The sequence below is a fragment of the Lissotriton helveticus genome, chromosome 7, assembly GCF_964261635.1.
Source record: "Lissotriton helveticus chromosome 7, aLisHel1.1, whole genome shotgun sequence".
NCBI lineage: Eukaryota > Metazoa > Chordata > Amphibia > Caudata > Salamandridae > Lissotriton > Lissotriton helveticus.
In genome coordinates, this window is record NC_136068.1 from 1862656565 (window position 1) to 1862671021 (window position 14457).

The window sequence follows — 14457 nt, forward strand, 5'->3', positions numbered from 1 at the left end:
TCCAGCTGTGCTGCTCTCCCTGCCGGCCACGCCCCCCGGTAGCTAGTTGGATAGCTACATAAAGGAACCATCACTCCCGCGACGCGGGAGCGCGCGGGAGGGCGCCGGGAGAAGCCCGGGACAAGGGCGGGACCGTCTGTGGCCGTCCGGGGACGCCCGAGGACGGGACGGGCCACCCCTCTTTCATATTTTGTCCCAGACTGTAAGGTAGGCTTTCTTCCATGGCGGCTAACTTTGAGAACTCTAGCACAGCAGGAACTAGTAAAAGGACACTTGACAATTACTTTACTAGGGGTGTTGTGGATTCGGATAAGGATGATTCACTATCCGAACGCAGGATCGAACGACGACGCTCCATTGAGTCTCTGAAAAATAGACCCTTAATTGACTTGGCCTCCCCACCTATTTTGTCTACCACTATTACTGATACACCACTGGATGATCCACTGTCACTGGACGAATTTCCACTATTGCTTAGAAGCACTCCACTACCAACGGTTCATCCTTTAATTGCTCCTACACTTACACCCACAGCTTTGCTTCCATCTGCCTCTAGTCCGCCCCCAAATGTGGCCAATGTATCCTGTAAACTACCCAAGGAGCAGCCGAAAAGGCAATGTAGACCATCCATTATCCCTAAAACACTTGGCCCTCCGCCTACAAAAAAAAGGAGGGGGTTAGGAGTACCCCAAAGGGGTAAGCTTAGTCATACAGAGTTTGGCAAGACATCTAAACCTAAGACCTCTGGTATACTTCCACCCAAAACTTCAGCACCGATTGATACAGTGCCTATAGTGGTACCGACCTCAGACTCTGCCAGCTTACATCTTGGTAATACCCGAGGGAACCAAGTTGAGGCCGTTACTATCCCAAGCCTAGTGACTATTCCCCCCATTATCATGGAGCAGAATACAGTCGAGCAGTTGCTTAGGTCCTTTATGCTCCCAATTTTGGATATTCTAAAAAGGGTTGAGCATCGACTAGGCAACTTGGAGGCTCTGTTTAATGCCAAATCAAGTGCTCCTATCACCTCTCTAATATCTACCACTGTGCCGACTATTCCACTACAGCCTATAGCAGCTTCTGTATCTAATACTTTGGCTCCAAACGTTACCAATAGTGGCAACAACAGAGCTGTTAAATCTCTTGCTAGTAATAAACAGGTTATTGTAGATATGTCAACGATTCCAGCCCAGACAACTACTGTAAATAGTAAGTCTCTGACCAATAACCAGCAGAAAAACTTGGCTTCTCAACAGGCCCAGGTTCCTGGTCAAATAGTAACAAAATCTGCTGACAAGGCTCCAATAGAAGCGCAGATGGGCAACGCCACATCTAGTACTAAGACCAAGTACCCGAATAGGGGGAGGTTTTCAAGGCCCACTAACGGTACTCCTTATGGACCGAATGTAGAGTTACCCCCAGAGTCGCTACCTTTTGTAGTCGTACTTACAGGTGTCCCCCCACTAGAAGCAGGCAGGAAGGAGGGCCATCCCCAACTTAAGAATAAGATCCTACATTGGTTAGGCCAAAATAGACCACTCCCATATTATATCGATGGGGAGATTGTCCACGTTAGACGCCTGTCTTGGCTGGGCACAAGGGAAAAAAACATTGAGGGTGATATAGTTGTTGTTAATTTTAGGAACCCAGTAGCTGTTGGGGCTATATTAACAGGCCCCCCTATGAATTCGAATACCGCTATCGTCCCATACGACCTAACTTACTTTTATCCAAGGTCGTACGTGACCCCTGCTCTTTTCCCAGGAGGGGTCCCAGATCCTAATGGCATTAGGAATACCCACTTGCCTCCAAACAACAACTACACGTGTCACCCGCAGATGCCTCTCCCTCCTAGGAATAATTTAGCGTGGAATATAGTCCCTGCCAACGGACGTAGCCAGCATCCTGCGGGGCATGAGTTTTTCCAGCGGAATAGAAATATGGACCATTTGATTCCGTTTACTCCCCTGGAAACCTCGAATAGATATGGAGCCATCTCTGGCCTCGATGGCTGTGATTGACTTCCAGTAAAGGTACCTGTCAAAGATTCCAGTGTTGGGGGTGGGGGCTTATTGGAGGAGAACGCACAGAGTAGGATGAGCTGCACATTTACAGTCCCCCAATGTGGTGGTTCTCCCTCTAGTACAGATGATGATAACTGCACTGTAACTAACCTTGTGATCCCGAAGAAACAGATGAGTCTAGAAGTGGGTGATTTTAATGTGGAAACTGTTATACCTCCAGGCAAGCCAGCTGATCAACTGTGTTCCAATAATGAAAATTTGTTACTGTTATCTTGGAATGTGGCGGGTTTGGTGGTGAAACTAGAGAACCTGGAGTGGTGCGAGTATGTGGACAACCATGGTATTTGTTTATTTCAAGAGACATGGGCCAGGTCTATTCAGCACAGGCTGGGATTCGTAACTTATGCCGAGCCCGCAACCAAAGGCCCTAGTGGCAGACCATCCGTTGGATTGACCATATGGGTGGCTGTTCATCTTGGGTTCTTGGTCAAAAGAATTAACATCAATTCTTGTGATATTCTGTGTATTCTCTTGACCCGTAGAAACACACCCAAAATAGCGATTATTAACATCTATCTACGCCCGGTTTTGGGTGGTACAGTTTCTCATGTTTTAGAGTCCTTAACTGCCCTATTAAATAGCTTCACAACTGATACCAAGGTGATAATAGGCGGGGATTTTAATTGCCATTTCGAACCACTCAGGGGTGTCCCACAGTTAACATCAGACGAGGATGACGCCTGCCGGATTCCACCCCCAAACATTTATCCAGTCAAAAACTGGACTCCAATGGCCATGCAGCTCACCACACTGACATATACATTCTCACTTAGAGCTTGCAATGGCCGCTTTCCGGGGGATAGCCCTGGCAAAAGTACCTATAATGGAATGGGTCACTCGTCAACAATAGATTATCTGTTGGTTAGTATGTCTGTATGGCATCTGATTCGATGTTTTCACGTTTCGGATCGTGTTGAAAGCGATCACTACCCCTTGGTAGCAGAACTGGATGTGCCAAACCATGACGGGGAGCATCAAGCGGCTGATGTGGTCTCTGGTGCGATTAGGATCACACAGGGCGGTAAAAAAATCCGATGGTCTTCTATTAAGTCGTCCCCAGATAACCTGGCATTACTGTATAAAAGCGTAATTCCCCAGTTTGAGCATCTAAATCTATTGTATGAAAATGCTTCCAATCCTGACAATGATGTTAAATGTTTAGTTATACATAAAGAACTAATGCTGACCTTAGCAGTTAGTTTTTCTAAACCTGTAAAATGTACTACTGGACAGGCACGTGCCACAAATCCTTGGTACAACCAGTCCTGCAGGAAGGCGAAGACCACCCTAGTTTCTGCCATCAAATCAGGACATAGGGCTAATATTTTGGCTGCAAGGAATTTTTATAAGAATCTCCTTTCTCATGCAAAATCCGAATGGGAAATAGAGAAATGGAAGGCCATTAAACAAGCATTAATAGCGAAAGACGCCCGAACTTTTTGGAACTTGGTCCATACTGGGAAGGCAGAAGGGAGGTTAAGCTTGATCCCAATATAGCCGAGGAAGCTTGGTGTGCATATTTTGGTGATCTCTATTCTAACACCGCTTCCGCCCACAATCTGTCCCCTATAACGTTTTCGAGACCTAGTCTAGAATGCCCCTCCCCTCCCTTTACTATGTCGGAAGTGACCCTTGCAGTCCAAGGGTTAAAAAGTAATAAGGCCCCTGGGCTGGACAAGATCCCCGGTGACCTTTTTAGAGATGAGCCGAAGATCTGGGTCCCCTACTTGACCATCATATTTAATGCCATTCTTGACGGCCAAGAGCTACCAAGTACATGGCTGGGGGCCGAAATTATTCCGATTTACAAAAAGGGTTCTCCGCTGGCCCCGTCAAATTATAGACCAATTAGTCTAATTGACGTTACTCAAAAAATCTATGCCAAACTGCTTTTGCAACGCTTGCAAGATTGGATTAGTGAGAACAACATCCTCTCCCACTTGCAAGCCGGGTTCCGTGCCAAAACCTCGACCATTGACCAACTACTACGGCTCCAGGTCCTTTACTGGAAGCACGTGGTGATGGAAGGGGGGAGCCTCTACCTGACATTTGTGGACCTAAAATCCGCTTTTGACATGGTGGACAGAAACCAACTTTGGAGCATATTAACAACAATGGGGATACCACCCTATCTATGTCTCCAATTTAAAAGACTCCATGACGGTACCTATGCAAAGGTCCGCTATGGCAAAAACGGCCAGCTAACAAGAGATTTTCCTATTGAGAAGGGAGTTAGGCAGGGATGTGTACTGGCCCCTACGCTATTTTCCCTCTTTCTAAATGGCCTCGTTGATGACTTAACTAGTGTACAAAACAGTGATGCTCCAAATTTAGCCGGTGGTAAATTTCCTGCACTCATGTTTGCAGATGACACCCTGCTACTCTCAAAAACATCTATGAGGATGCAGCGGGTGTTAGATCAATTTACCAAATTCTGTAGGGACAGGAATCTGGTAATAAACATAGACAACACTAAGTACATGGTGTTTAATGGCATTACAACTAATTGCCCTTGTCCAACTATGGATGGACGAGCCCTGGAAAGGGTAAATCATTTTACCTACCTAGGCCTGACCTTAAATGATAGAATGAGTTGGAAAACCCAAATGACTAAGGCTAATCTGACCCTTTCTCAGTCTATGGGGGGTATCCTTAAAGTGCAGAAATCTTGTGTTCACAAGCTGGTCAGTGTACCGCTGGAAATATACAAGGTACAAACCAGATCTCCTACCCTCTATGGGGCAGAACTCTGGGGTCATTGCCCAGCGAACGAGATTAGTATAACAGAGAACAAATTCGTTAGACAGCTGCTCTCTTTACCCACTAACACCCCCCTAGTTCCACTAAGGGTGGATACAAATCTGAGGCCAATTGCAGAAGTAATTGCCTCACGCCCGCTTCTTTATTGGCGTAGATTGTGGAGTGTCCCGGAGCTTGAATGTTATAGAGAAGAACTAAAAATTGTTATGGCTCGCCCGGGTGTGGGGAGGATAAAGTGGTTAACTTTTATAAGGGGGCAGGCGTCCAAGATCGGCATGGAGAATCTCTGGTCTAATCCGGAGGACACATGCAAATCTATCTCAAAGAGAACCCTCGCTGAGTCTATAAAACATCATAAGCTTGAAGAGGTCCTTCGAACAGCCAGGCCATCTAGTCTCACCGACAGTTTTTTGCACTTCAAGAATGTTTACAGTTTTGAGAAAGAATTAGATGTTATAGAACCTGTCTTAGCAAAAAAATTGTTTCTACAATTCAGATATGGTACACTACCCCTTTACTCCTATTCTGATAAATGGAAATTGGGTTTAGCTCGTCCTTGTCCAGGTTGTAATTATCCGAATGAATCTTTAATCCATGTAATCTTGTTTTGTCCTGCTTATTCTGTCAGCAGGAAAAAATGGATTATACAGTTATGTGTTAACTTAGGACTGAGGAACTATATAGACTATTTTAGAATTTTAAAAACTGATACCAATGCATTGATAGTTACTGCTATTGCTAAATTCTTGTTCTCGATGTGGTTAACTAGACGAAGACTGATCCATTTGCAGTAACCCGCTTATTGTGGGTGGATGGCTCTGTCTCAGTAATAACTAGTTTTTTATCTGTCTTAAAGGAAATTTCTTAGCTTCTGTATCCTGTTGTTATGTTTTTATTGTTATTTTATAACCGCATGTCAACTGATTATTGCAAATATGCTAATTGAGATCTACAATGCATTGGATGAGTTGTAAATGTATTCTTTTTCCTAACTGTAATGTACTTTTATGGTTCATTAACAAACCGACATAAAGTTGATTTGATGATGATGACTAATACTTTACATTATCTCCAATTACAATTTCTCAAAAAAGCAAAATCTTTTTGTAAAACACTTGACACAAAGCAACATTTTAAATACACAACTTTCTTCCTAATTTTCTCCCTAAAGCATACTAGTCTCTATCTAAATTAAATGAATTTTTTCTCACCTTAGCAAATGCTTTTTGAATTTCAAAACAGTCTCAGACACACACCAATTTTTCTTTAGCAGAGCAAAGGGTATGCACTCCAGAGGCTGCAACCAACAAAGGCACAGAAGTGCTATAATTCATCACACATATCTCTTATGTCACCCAATCAAAACTCTTCCCTCACTTTTTTCAAATCAACACCCTTCCACCCTCTGCCCTTTCTGCCTTTTTTCCATAGCAACTACCTCCTGAAAGACCTCTCATGTTTACAAGTTCACACAACAATGTTTCAACTGAAGTCTGAACTCTCAGTACACCTGCGTATCCAATGCAATGTTTCTTAAAATGATTTTTTCTTAACCATTCAAATTACATCTTTCAAAGAAATCATCCATGCACCCTAACTTTCTGTTTTCAGCAATCATAATCCACCAATCACTGCTAGTGAATCATTAGCACTGAAACTCCACAGTTTTTTTCATTACAAACTCCTACTGTTTCAACTGCCATTTCATTCCCACACTTCATCTGACTGCAGCAGAATCTCCTCTCACCATGTTTTCAGTCTGGATTATTGGACATAGTTACATCCACTGGGCTCAAAGGTATGCTGATAACAGAAATTTACACAACCTCAATTTACAAAATGTGGAAATCAACTGGATTAGCCACAGAGGATTGAGATGTCACCAATTGATACCATTGGTGAAAACCTTTTTGCATTTGCCAAACCCTGACCTCATAATAGTGCACTGTGGAGGAAATGATTTGGGCACTTTGACTGGGGTAGGTCTGGAAATGCTTTTAAAAGACACCTTTGATCAATTCATGGCACTTTTTCCTCAAACTGCCTTGGTATATTCAAATATATGCCAAAGACAAAAATGGAGGTGGTCCAACCAATTTTGTCCACAAATTGAGAAAGCGAGGAAGCATGTAAATAAGTCTGTTTCAGCTTACATGAGAGACCATGGAATGGGCTCCATCTACAACAATAACTTGCGTTACTACATGCAAGATATCTACAGAGGAGATGGTGTGCACTTCTCAGATGAGGGCAACAGAATTTTCATCCTGAATTTAAGACTGTGTATTGGTACCTACTTATAAGTACCTAAATCTACCACAGACCCAAAAGCTCTTTTCAGAGCTACGCTAACTATGATCACTCTAAATACATTTTTAATGTAGCTTTTTTTTAACTAATTTTCACGATTTATGCTTTCCGGAGCGCTTCCCGGTTCGCGCACCGGACGCTAACCACGCGAAAATTAGATTTTTTATTTTTTTGGGGACATATATGGGTCTCCTCATTCACCCTCACAAAACCTAGGGGGTCAGGATATGTCTCCCTTGCCCCCTTTTACACAATCCCAGCATTGTTTTACATCCATCTTGTGTCCAAATTAGACCTTAACGCAAAATGGCGGACTCCCGTTACGCTACCGGTGAGCTACCCGGTTCGCGTACCGGGTAGCGCTTCCACCGCGAAAAATCGAAAAAAAAGTTTTTATAATTTTTTATCCCCGCGGGGCCCTTCAATAGGCCCCACATCAATCCTAGGGGGTCAGGAGGGGCCTACCTTGCCCCCTTTCCTTCATTTCCCCCTTCTTTTTTCACCACCTCTTGTCTCTCGATCCTACCGAGAGACAAGATGGTGGCCGCTCCGGACTGTTTAGAATGTTGACAGACACCGGAGAGCCAATCAGCTTCGCTTCGCAAAGTTCCGTTACGCTTCCGGTACGCGAACCGGGGCGCTAACCGGAGCGCTGTCACAAATATATATATTTTTTAAAACGTTAATTTCTCAAAATCCACTGGAGCACATATATTGAGACATAGCAAAGGCACGTCGGGCAAACCATATCTACAATTTTGCCAAGTTTCGTGTAAATCCATTCAGCCGTTCGAGCTAAAAGTGAGTCCAACCGCCCTATGGAACATTGCATGGGAAAAACGCGTTTTGGGACCCCCCTTTTTTCTCGGCCCCCCCTTGACGAAACCCCCCCAAATTTTCATGGGCTGCTCAGAAACATTCAGCCAATTCCGTCCACAAACGCCAAAATTATTCGACATAGAATTTTCAGAAAATCCCATAGGAAAAAAATCCTAACTATATATACCTACTGGCGACCGCCAGTAGGTAATATATATATATATATATATATATATATATATATATATATATATATATATATATATATATATATATATATATATATATATATATATATATATATATATAACCTACTGGCGGTCGCCAGTAGGTATATATAGTTAGGTAATATATCTATATCTATATATATATATATATATATATATATATATATATATATATATATATATATATATATATATATATAGATATATTACCTACTGGCGGTCGCCAGTAGGTATATATAGTTAGGGTTTTTTCTCTATGGGATTTTTGAAAATTCTATGTCTAACAACTTTGGCGTTTGAGGACTGAATTGGCAGAAATTTTCAGGAAAATGGCACATTTTGTTTCTGAGCAGCCCTTGAAAATTTGGGGGGGGGGGGCCGAGAAAAAAGGGGGGTCCCAAAACGTGTTTTTAACATTGAGTTTTCCATAGGGCGGTTGGCCTCACTTTTAGCCCGAACGGCTGAATGGATTTGCACGAAACTTGGCAAAATTGTAGGGACTGGTAGCCCGATGTGCCTTTGCTAGGTCTCAATATATGTGCTTCAGTGGATTTTGAGAAATTAACGTTCCAAAAAAGATATATATCTGTAACAGCGGACCGGGCAGCGCTCCGGTTCGCGGACTTTACGCGTTACGGAGCTTTGTGAAGCGAAGCTGATTGGTTCTCCAGCGTCTGTAAACATTCCAAACAGTCCGTAGCGGCCGCCATCTTGTCTCTCGGTAGGATCGAGAGACAAGAGGAGGCCAAAGCGAAGGGGCAAATGACCATAAGGGGGCATAGTAGATCCTCCCTGACCCTCTAGGTTTGATGTGGAGGTTTTAAAAGGGCCCCGCGGGGCAAAAAAAAAAATAATAATAATAATCGAACGGCTGAATGGATTTGCACGAAACTTGGCAAAATTGTAGGGACTGGTAGCCCGATGTGCCTTTGCTAGGTCTCAATATATGTGCTCCAGTGGATTTTGAGAAATTAATGTTCAAAAAAAGATATATATCTGTAACAGCGCTCCGCTTCGCGTACTTTTCGCGTTACGGAGCTTTGCTAAGCTGATTGGTTCTCCGACGTCTGTAAACATTGCAAACAGTCCGTAGCGGCCGCCATCTTGTCTCTCGGTAGGATCGAGAGACAAGAGGAGGCCAAAGCGAAGGGGCAAATGACCATAAGGGGGCATAGTAGATCCTCCTTGACCTCTTAGGTTTGATGTGGAGGTTTTAAAAGGGCCCCGCGGGGCAAAAAAAAAAAATAATAATAATCGAACGGCTGAATGGATTTGCACGAAACTTGGCAAAATTGTAGGGACTGGTAGCCCGATGTGCCTTTGCTAGGTCTCAATATATGTGCTTCAGTGGATTTTGAGAAATTAACGTTCAAAAAAAGATATATATGTGTAACAGCGCTCCGCTTCGCGGAGATAAAATTATCTCTGTATTACCTAGCTGTTGCTAACACCAGTTAGCAACCGCTATTAGGAGATAGCGACCATCTTGGGCCCCACTTTGCATGTGAGTGATATTTATCACTAATGACATGCAAAGTGGGCATGCCAAGATGTTAGCGACTGGAAACAGTCGCTAACATCGCTATCTCCTATTACCAACTTTTGGAAATATTCGCAATAAGCGCGAATATCTCCAAAAGCTACCACCTGCCCTGAGCAGTTCTTAGCCATGTTATCCAATGGGAGGTGGATAACATGGCTAAGAGCATTAGCTCGGTAATGCATGAATATCGCTGAGTTTTCAGCGATATTAATGCATTGCGGTCGATTTTTATCGTATTTGCGATAAACATTGATAATAGCAAGGTTTATCTGCGATAATTTCTGACGATGCTTAGCGGTAAAAAATTCGTTGCTAAGCATCGTTAGGGATAAATATCGCTTAACTTTGGTAATATGCCCCAACGTCTGTTAACGTTCGATTCGAAGGAAATCAGGAAGTGTTGAAAAACATTGTCTGCGCCATCTTGCCTTTTTTCAAATGCCACACTTTTGTCGTGCACGGCAGTCATTTTAGATGCCTTGACCAGACCCACTCTCTGCACGCTGTCGATCCTTAGCATGGCTCCCCACCCTCGCAAGCATCTCCCCCAGGCAGTGGTCACCCCCGCTCTCTGTCTTATGCATGGGTAATAAACCTCCCCCCATCTGCGCTGCTCTTCCCTGAGAATCACACCCTGTGCCCGCCCGACACCTCCCTTTCGCCCTATTCACTACCGCACCCTCTGACACTTCTTTTCCTCTGTGTCCGATTGTCCAGGCCGGTCCTAGGCTATCAGCTAGCCCTGCAGATGTAGTTTATGGCCCCAGCTGTAAAGAATCACCCCTCTTCAAAGGAGTTATAGTAGATCAAGGTCCACACTCGATGAGATCTGTCACAGCAGACGCGTTCCTATTATCTGAAAACCATCCTGTATTGTGATTGGGGAGGGGACCGAGCCTGAAGCGGAAGATTCCAGGGATGACTCTTTGCACATCAAAGTTTTTACAATTATGTGTCACATTAAAAATATATAGCACTCTGTTGTAACTTCACCAGCTGTACCCTCCCGCACCCACCCCTCTCCCTCTCTCCTCTTTGGTATGGTCCGCACTGCTCCTTAGAGGGCGAGTTAGAACGTTGACGGTGTGTGAGATTAGCCGCCAAGCTGGAAGCACCTGTTATCATTTAACTAATAAAAATACATGAGTAACCTACCGGATGTGGTGATTCATTACAACATTTTGGCGACGAGGACGTGGAGCTGAGCCAGGGTCAGTTAGGTGCATTCCCCCTGGATGAATTTATGCTTGTGCGAAGAGACGAAGTGAGTTGAGGCTTGTAAAGTGCTGAATGAAGATCTATGGTCTATAGCCAATAATCGGAGCTGAAATCTGGAACCCACCCAGTCTACAACCCGAAGTGTTGCCGGTAAGGGACGTGGCGCTAGGAGTGAAGCTGTTAGGGCGCACGTATAACGGAGGAAATGTTCCATTCCTGGCATCTATGAGGTGATTTCCCGAACAGCGCCGTGCCCCCCCCGTGTTCTGAAAGGATTTGGCGCAGGTCGTGAGAAGCAGGAAAAATCATTCAGGGAGAGGACTTTCTTGCTCCGAGGAACTGCTTAGTCGTCGACAGGAAGTTCCTGTTACTTAATCCTGGAAAAAGAAAGAGGATTTTGCAGCATATTTCCCTTTCTGGTGGCCTGTGGGAGAAAAGGAAGAAAGGAGAAAGTCAACTCGGTTTCCCTGTGGTGCCTCTGGAAACTGTCACGGAGTGGGGGAAGCAAAACTCAAGACAATAACAGAGGGATTCATCTAAGCGCATGAGGTAAGCTTAGGAATCTGCGTGTGGAAAAAGGAGCTGATTTGACGCTTGTCCGAGGCAGTGTGCTGGGTTATTGTGAGTGATTGAATAACAGCACGGGGAAGCGGAGATCTCGCACTCACAGTTTTATCCGAGGCGAGGAGAACAGGGGGATCAGTGCAAGTCAAGGAGGTGAGACTTTTGAAGCTGTCGGAGGAGAGGTGTTCAGTGCAGGGAACTAAGTCAAACCTCAGACATCGCAGTGGAAACTGACCTGAGGCAGTGCGTCAAGCTATTTAAGCATGAGTGAGTGGAACAGCTTATGTCAACCTGGGCACGTTTGTATAAGCGGGTGAGGTAAAACTCCCGAAGGCTGGACCCAAGTGAAAAAAAAACACAAAAAAAGTGGTGCAAGTGCATGTGGGTAGCCATTGAAACCGTGAGAGGAGACGGGAGCGGGACAGGGTGTGCTGTAAACCCCTGTTCCCGCGTTTGAAACTGATCTAAGGCGACGTTTGTGTGCTGCGTGAAGAAATTGAACTGTGGCAGAGCGCCGTGAGGTGATGCGCAGTTTGTGAAGAAATTGAGAAGAACAGGGTGTCCAGCAAACCCCTGGTGCAGCGTATAAAAGTGAACTGAGGCAACGCGCCGTGAGGTGATAAGCATCTCGTGAAGAAATTGAGAACAGGGTGTCCAGCAAACCCCTGGTGCAGCGTATGAAAGTGAACTGAGGCAGCGCGCCGTGAGGTGATAAGCATCTCGTGAAGAAATTGAGAATAACAGGGTGTCCAGCAAACCCCTGGTGCAGCGTATAAAAGTGAACTGAGGCAACGCGCCGTGAGGTGATAAGCATCTCGTGAAGAAATTAAGAACAACAGGGTGTCCAGCAAACCCCTGGTGCAGCGTATAAAAGTGAACTGAGGCAACGCGCCGTGAGGTGATAAGCATCTCGTGAAGAAATTAAGAACAACAGGGTGTCCAGCAAACCCCTGGTGCAGCGTATAAAAGTGAACTGAGGCAACGCGCCGTGAGGTGATAAGCATCTCGTGAAGAAATTGAGAACAGGGTGTCCAGCAAACCCCTGGTGCAGCGTATGAAAGTGAACTGAGGCAGCGCGCCGTGAGGTGATAAGCATCTCTTGAAGAAATTAAGAATAACAGGGTGTATAGCAAACCCCTGGTGCAGCGTATAAAAGTGAACTGAGGCAACGTGCCGTGAGGTGATAATCATCTCGTGAAGAAATTGAGAACAGGGTGTCCAGCAAACCCCTGGTGCAGCGTATAAAAGTGAACTGAGGCAACGCGCCGTGAGGTGATAAGCATCTCGTGAAGAAATTAAGAACAACAGGGTGTCCAGCAAACCCCTGGTGCAGCGTATAAAAGTGAACTGAGGCAACGCGCCGTGAGGTAATAAGCATCTCGTGAAGAAATTGAGAACAGGGTGTCCAGCAAACCCCTGGTGCAACGTATGAAATTGAGCTGAGGCAGCGAGCCGTGAGGTGATGCGCATTTCTTCAAGAACTGTAACCGATGGTTGAAAAGGATGTTGATTTTACAAGCGTCAAGAAGTACATGATAGCCTCTTTCTAGGGAATATATGAAATAACAGTGAGATGAATCTAAATGCGAGCACATGTAGTCAGCTCACACGAGTATCGGCGCAAAGCATTTTTGAGTAAACTCTGTAAGCCGAGAAGGGAAGCAGGAGGCGGAGCAGGAAGCATAATCTTCCCCTCAGAACTTCAGGGAAGGCTGTCAATCCCCGTTGCAACGCGTGAAAAGGAACTGAGGTAGCGCTTTGAAACAGCGTCAAGTAGCTGCGTGAGGATATCTCTGAGGGGCAAAGTGTGCAGTGAACCCTAAGGGAAGAGTCTTGTTCAGATTGGAGGAAGAGCATCTCAAGTGAGATATGATATTTTTCGAGGATCCTTAACTTGTGGGGGTCAAGGATCAGGAAGCTACAGGAGTTGGGAGCAAAGCATATGAAGACATCTCAGTGTAGTGCAAGAAACTAGGCCTTTCCACCAGAGCCTCCATAGAAAAGCACAAAACATAAGGAGGACATAAGGATAAAGGCATAGAGAAGTCTTCAGAAGAGGCACTATGGGAAAATTATCGCATCCTAAGCTATTAACCAAGAAGAAAATAAAATTGGTACCGCAGATAACAAGGAGAGGAAGATGGGATGAGAAAAGCATACCATTCGTCATAATCATTTCGGAGGAGAAGGAGGAACCTGTGGTGAAAGAGATAGGGGAAGAAGATTGGACTAACTGTAGGGAAAGGGAAGAATGGAGAGCGAAGAGTAACAGTGAAGGGAGAGACGGTAAGGACGCAGAAATAAAAGGTCGGCAAAAGAACTTGAATTATGCAAATGTACAAAATGAACGAGAAAGAAGTGCCAAAGTGCAAAGGAGGAAGATATGCCGAGAGAGGGGAGATATAGTAGCGGTAAGAAACAAAAGCGAAGCAAAACTGAGGCTTACCATCAATAGGGGTGGTGAATTTAAGGGAGCTCTCACAGATGCAGAGTCGCAAAGTACAGTGATGGACAAATACAGATGGAAGAGTGATTTGTCTTTAACCAAAGGAAATGAAGTGAGAGCAGCAGACGCAGATGGAAATTTGATATTGAAAGGAAAAAACGGGACAGAGTGGTATTACATGAAGAGAAGTATGAAATTTAAAGTGAATAATGCAGAAGAGGTGGTTGCAGCACAGGAAGGGATGGAACGAAGGAAATTAAGTAGAAATAAAAATCCGAAAGGTTCTGAGTCCAAGATAAGGTTGGCTGTAAATAAAAATAACCCACTTACTAGATTGGAGAATTTGAAGGTCAACACGTATCCATCCTTAGGTCATGAAGTAAGAAGAAGAAAAGTCTGGAGGAACAAAAAGAAAACAGAAACCGCGATGGTCAAGCGCAAAATAAAGCAGAATATGTCTGAGGAAAAGGATGTTGGAAACAA